Source organism: Nannobrachium achirus (genome assembly GCF_963921795.1).
Source record: "Nannobrachium achirus genome assembly, chromosome: 3".
Taxonomy (NCBI): Eukaryota; Metazoa; Chordata; class Actinopteri; order Myctophiformes; family Myctophidae; genus Nannobrachium; species Nannobrachium achirus.
In genome coordinates this window covers 19123705-19130354 of record NC_137812.1, presented here as the reverse complement: position 1 = coordinate 19130354, position 6650 = coordinate 19123705, and the positions used below count along the sequence as shown (strand labels likewise).

Sequence of the window (6650 nt, the reverse complement as noted above, 5' to 3'; positions counted from 1 at the left end):
AGTAAACATGATTTCAATCGCGATTTTGCATGTTTCACCCCCATACAACCCCATCTTTCAAACAGGGTTGCCATCTTTGTTTACATAACATGTAAAACATAATGGCTGCTATCTCATGAATGCCTGAACGGATTTCCAATCTGATTTTTTTGTTTGAAAGCTGTGAACAACGTGCACACACATGGTGCATGATTTGTGCACGGGCGTGCATGATCCGTGCACTATACATTACATGGAAGTCTATGGAGACTTCTGGCAGGAAAGCCTGAAAGACGGCATATTCAAAATGGCAGTAAATTAGTTTTTAATATGTTCTCATTTCCAACTTGGAGGCAACAGTACTGAGATCAGATGTTGATATCAAATAAACATTTTTGAAAGTGTCATGCAAGTAAATAATATTCAACAATAAAATAATAATAATAAAATAATAATAATAATACAAAAGCCAAGGCTGTGTCACACATTATCAATCATGAAACCTCCATAAAATGAGGTGATGTGTGTCATATTTGTATGGTAAAAGTAGTATAGAGATACATAATAAATGTTGATGAATTGATGAACTATGACAAGATTTGTCAATTTTGTAATAATAAGGTTTTAGTTTCAGCTTTAAGTAGGCTAACATTGGTACAGTATTAGTTGACCAAATACCTCACATAATATAAATTGTTTTCTCAAAAATACTAAAGACGGAGGTAATAGCAGTTGAGTTTTGTCAGGAAAGTTATTTGCATAGAGAGGATACTTTATGTTTGAAGGACACACTTCAGTGCTCAGGGAGAGTTTATAGGTCTGCAAGTTGAACCCTTCATGACTGAAGCTTGACAAAGACTCCCAAAACCATGTCTTTGACCATCATCTTCATCTTGACATGTGCTGCCTGCATTCAAGGTAAGATTTACTCATTCTATTCATTGACCTATTCTAAAATCTAAAAGCTCCTAACATAATCCCATCAAGTAACTCTTTAGATTAGTGATTTACAAGGGAGTTTCAGAGAAGCGCTTGTCAAACACAAATACTTTAACCAAATTAATATATTGATATTTGTTTATTTTATATATCTAACAAGGATAAGATAACGAAAGGTAGGTTCAACCAGAAGATAAAAATACATTTCTACAATATCTGATTACTTTTCTTATTTTATTATTTATTTTGCAGAAACATGGAGCCAGTACACCGTGACTCAGACTCCTTCAGTGAAATCTGTTAATGTAGGAGACTCAGTGGGTCTATCATGCAGACTGAGTAGGACACCTACTAGTTATTGCAGCACTCCTGGTCCTTGTTTTTCCTGGTACCAACAGAAGTCTGGAGAAGCTCCTAAACTCCTCATTTATCGAGTTAAGACTCTTCAGTCAGGAACTCCATCCAGGTTCAGTGCTAGTGGATCTGGGACTGACTACACCCTGACCATCAGTGGAGTCCAGGCTGAGGATAAAGGTGTTTACTACTGCATGATTCTTGACAAAATCAACAGCTTGTACTCGTTCACACAGTGATACAGAGTCGTACAAAAACCTCCCTCAGTAAAAGAAGAAGTGACAGGAACAACTAAATGGGACCTCTCATAATCAATATGATAAGATATTCATAATATGAAGAAGTCAAAGGAGTCATAATCATCAGAACTGAATATAAATGCAGGTAAGGATTCATTAACATGATCTTGGATGATGTGTTTTGATTTGATTGATTGAATACTTTATTAGCTGGTTTACACAATTAGTACAGTCTAAGGTTATGCCAAAGGGGCAATACAAAGTCCCAGGGGGCTTGTTTACATTGTGGCCCATTGTACTCAATTAATCAGTAGTTCATATAATCCATTCAATACATATTGGTAGAAAACTCAGTAGCATCAACAGGTATATTTACAGAGGAAGGAGGGCAGGTTTAGTTCTGAGTTTGGGTAAGGAGTCGAGATCTTTAATGGGTTTGGTAGTTTATTCCACATTATGATGGCAGCATTTATAATTATAGAATGCATTTCCTCATGTTTGAGCTGAATTCTAGTCGAACAAGGTCAGTTATTAACATTATGAGTTAATTATTCATTTGTACTGTACTTTTTTCATGTAAAATCTGATGTCAGTATATTATGCACTAGATATCAGATATCAAGTATATGCCTATATCAATTTGAATATTGACATCACAAGCAACGTTTATGAGAACAAGTGCAATCTGGTAAAACACAAAAGGTGAAGAGGTGTCACTGGTTTTATTTTTGATGGATTCTATGCTGTTCAAGTTGACGGAAGGTGTCTATCTGAAACCTTGGATTGGATTATTCACTGGATTTACCAAAGCTACTGTACTCACTACAAGGAACCAGGAGACAACCAGTTGTGTCTAAAGCAAACAGGCATGGCATGGATCAGAAGAGATTTCCACAGTTTTAAATGTTAAGGAAACCTTAAGTGGTTTGTGAAATAATTCAATTAATGGACTTTAGTATCAAAGTTTATTCTTCAATTTGGAACTTGGAAAACACAATCAAACCATATTCTCAATGACATTTTACATTACACACTTTAGTATTAACAAAAGTATTTACAAATGAATATTTAAATAACAGATAATGTATGTTTCCTCACTGCATTAGTACATTATCTTCAGTGTTATTATTACATTATTTACAAGCTGTTCAGTACGTTGTGAGCGAGTGGTGGTTGAATGGAGTCATTCATGTGGAAAGGAGGTTTTTGTACGACGGTTTCACCAGAATGAATCACTGTGGTGGACTTTCGGTGGAGGCACCAAACTCATCATCAACAGTAAGTACTGATAATTTTCGTTCCATTTATATTCATATGTTGACAACTGACCTGTGTTAGGAATTGTTCTAAAATTGTGTCTGAAGTATTTTGTTATTTTATTTTGAAGAAAAGCGGCATGTGGAATTGACTGCACTGACTTATGACTGTTTTAGTTCTTTACCACCGTGAGCAAGAGCTAATTGTTTATTAGATGATAGAAGACTCAATATCCTTATTTATTTAATTACAAAACTAGTTTTCTGTATTGCATGTAGTAATCATGGAAATTATTATTTAGCTTTTTTAACATCAGGCCTACATCTAGCGTAAAATCCATAATGTATGCAATCTATACAGTAAATTCAAAAATAGTTAGTAGTGAAATTTAAATATTATAGAGCGAAGAACTTAATTGGTAGTAATATGCTTAGTAGTTGGCTAAGCATATTACTGGCTCCGATCTACAGTTCTTAGTCGTAACACAATAGCATGCTAGTCTGATGTACTACTGTAGGTTAATCATTTTAAATCCTTCATCGACCAGGGTCCCCCAGGGGTTTATAATTTGAATTTGGCCCCGTCCTTTTTTCCTAAATCAGTTTCCCAAAAGTAGGCAATCTACGGTACAAGCCCACAACGCAATGCTTCGGCTTAATTAAAGTCAAATCAGCTATTTCTCTTCTTATTAAACAGTATCCTCTCTTCCGAATGTCTTTGTTCTGCATACTAATAATGAGCTTCATTAATTAATTGTGTCTGTGCGCAGTATCTGATACTGTAGTTGTGCATACAAAGTCTACTGAAATTGTTAGAATGCAATTTTCTCTTCTCTTTATACTGTACTTCTATATTGTGTGATTGTGTGACGTTTTTGTGATATGTGATTATGTGATATTTGTACGTACAACGTCAAATTAAGTTGATCGAATTTGTTGTCTTTATGTTTATGTATTGTACATCATTCTATCATAGTTATTAATACAATGTCAACAGCATGTTTTTTTTTTATTTATGCTGTTAACAGATTTTTGTTTTATAGTTTTTAAAGTAATATGTTTTACCAACCTATAGGAACACAAAGCATATTATAAAATACATCTACATTTTATTAAAGTCCAAAAGTCTAAATTCAGAAAAGTTTAATAAATCCAAAAATCCATAATAGTGAAAATAGCTGCTCTGTTGCGATGCATAGTGAGCCTGCAGATCAGCTATTTTCACTTAAAAATAAAATAGAAAATAGGGTTCAAGTGTTTACTTCACAATGGTTTCTTTTTTGTATGTTTGCGTCTAGAGGAAACACCAAATTTGAGCTGACCTGGGATACCCTAGGACTAAATCAATCAAATGCAAATGAAGTTGATATCATAATTCATGCATGGTCTTCTTTTGTGTGCAGCTGGTGCCGTGGTCAGGCCCTCGGTCTCTCTGCACCCTCCCTCATCTGAGCAGCTCTCTGCTGGGGACTGGGCCACCCTGGCCTGCCTGCTCAGTGGCTACAACCCTCCAGGAGCCCGGGTGAGCTGGGAGGTGGACGGCAAGGAGGCCACGGCCGGGGTCCTGACCTCAGAGGAGGGGGAGAAGGACGGCCTCTACGGCTGCAGCAGCACCCTGACCCTGAGCAAGGCTCTGTGGGAGCAAGGGGAGGTGTTCACCTGCAGGGTGAGCCATGAGGGAGACACACGCTCCACTGACATCACCAGGACACAGTGTGGGAAGTAGAGACACACGCTCCACTGACATCACCAGGGCACAGTGTGGGAAGTAGAGATGTGTTCATATGCAGCGCTGCTGAAAAGCTGTGGGCTTCGTAGAAGGAATGAAAAAAGTCAATAAAAAATATATGATGTTAAGTAATGTCGTTGTTTGTTTGTTTGTAATTCATTATGCAGCACGTCTGAAAATAAAAATAAAAATATGATGCTTAGTAATGTCACTGTTTGTTTGTCATTGACCATACAGCTTCAGGGAAGGATAATGTTATTAGGTTTGACTCTTAAACCCAATGAGAGATTCTGTTTATTTTTCATTGATTATTTAAAAACATAAACGTATATTATTGAATTGGAATGCTAGATCTGAATATACAGTATTAATCACATGAACCACGTTCTGTATTCTGGGGCAAACATTTGGAACATGATCTATAACCTCACAACGTGCCGCTATTTTCGTGCCGCTATTTTCGGCAAAGAGATTTGGTGTAGAGAGGAAAAAAGGACCTACAGTATATAGGGTTTATCTTAAATACACAATACTCCAGTAATGTATTTGGCCCCGAATCCCCTTATGAAAATATTTTATGCCAGGGAACACCAATCAAAGTTTCAAAAATATTCTACAAAATGTGTCAAGACTTTTTGAAATAAGGTTACAGTGGTTAAACCGATTTTGATGCTACAGTATGTTAACTAATTTAGCTCGGGCCTGGAACCCCCTCAAGGACCCCTGAGGGTCCCCGGGTCCCACTTTGAGAACCACTGTTCTAAATACAGAGTCTCTGGGGAACAGGAGGAGAACATCTGGGAGTAGTGATGCTCCATCCTGGTAGGCAGTACAAACCACTGTACCATGACCATGTAAATCAAAGACCAAAGGGAAATACCGCTCATTTCAACATTTTATACATGTGATTTGTCCGGTCCCAAGATATTATAGTTAACTAAAACTAACCAAATAACTCAAACTATAACCAAAGTTAATTTAAAAACAACCCTTAAAAACATAACTAAATGATACGGTATACTGTTTACAAAACTAAGTAAAACTAACTAAAATCAAAGAGAAAATGTTATCTTAGTCGTTGTAATTTTGGAACATGTTCAAGAATCTTTAAAAATACACAGAAGAAACCACTAGCCAAAACTAACGCTTTTTTAAATAAAAACTAAACTACCAAACATTTAAAAAAAAAAAAAAAAAAAAAAAAACGAATGAACTGAAAGTCAGCATAAGAAAAGCACAGTACAGTTCAGATGCCTATGACAGACAAATATAAACAGTACTGTGCAAACAACATGATACTGTATGTTGGAAATCAGAAATAAAAAATATGTCTATGATGAACTACTGAACATGTTGCTCTGCTGTGTTTACAGGTGAAATCTATGACTATGCCACAGTTTAAGAGGGAATAGAGCAGGTCTGGGCGATATGACCTCAAATCCACTGGTCCACTGATCCACATGAAGTCTGTTCAGAGTGTGAATCTATTCCGGTCACAATGGAGAAACCAAACCAGTGAACCTTGAAGATGCAAATCTTAGTTTGATTCCTCTGGTACAACTGGCACAGTTTCACTTTCCATTGAGCAGATGTTGATTTATGTACTATTATATTCGACACTGTCACTGTATTACTGTGAAAACCAGCTTGAGTTGCACAACTCTGGTGTTAATTAAGGTTTAAATTTAATTTATAATAGGTACTGTACTAACTGTAGGTAGGCTATACTCTGAATGACTGTTCACTTTTAGCTTTCATGAATGAAGGATATGGAAACACAGCATTTCAGTATCTTGTTTTTTTATTGTTTCAAATAGCCTTTGAATGAAGCATTCCAATATTTTCGTGTGATAGGTAGTAATACAAACATACAAAATATAGCAAAAGTACAAAATATATATTTTTCAACAACAATTGATTTCAGTGAAATGTAGATGCACAATGTACTTTCATGTAAAGGAAAGAAAATGTATTACACACAATTACTTGAATACAATATTTATATTACACACATTTAGCAATGCTGGTTTTATAATCTGGAAACAATATAGAAACAAATTCATTCCTTTTAGCAAATGTACTGTAAAGACTACTTTCTCAAATATCTACATCACATTATGTGTATTGATAATTATCTGATCAAGAGACCACACA

The 6650-nt window shown here is 35.8% G+C and overlaps 1 gene segment (V, D, J or C); it reads left to right on the top strand.

The window, feature by feature from the left end:
* The first annotated feature begins 848 nt into the window (after nt 1-848).
* Nucleotides 849-4493, top strand: LOC308282061 (Ig lambda-3 chain C region-like). The segment is given in 4 exons: nt 849-897; nt 1171-1235; nt 1317-1452; nt 4171-4493.
* Nucleotides 4494-6650: the final 2157 nt, after the last annotated feature.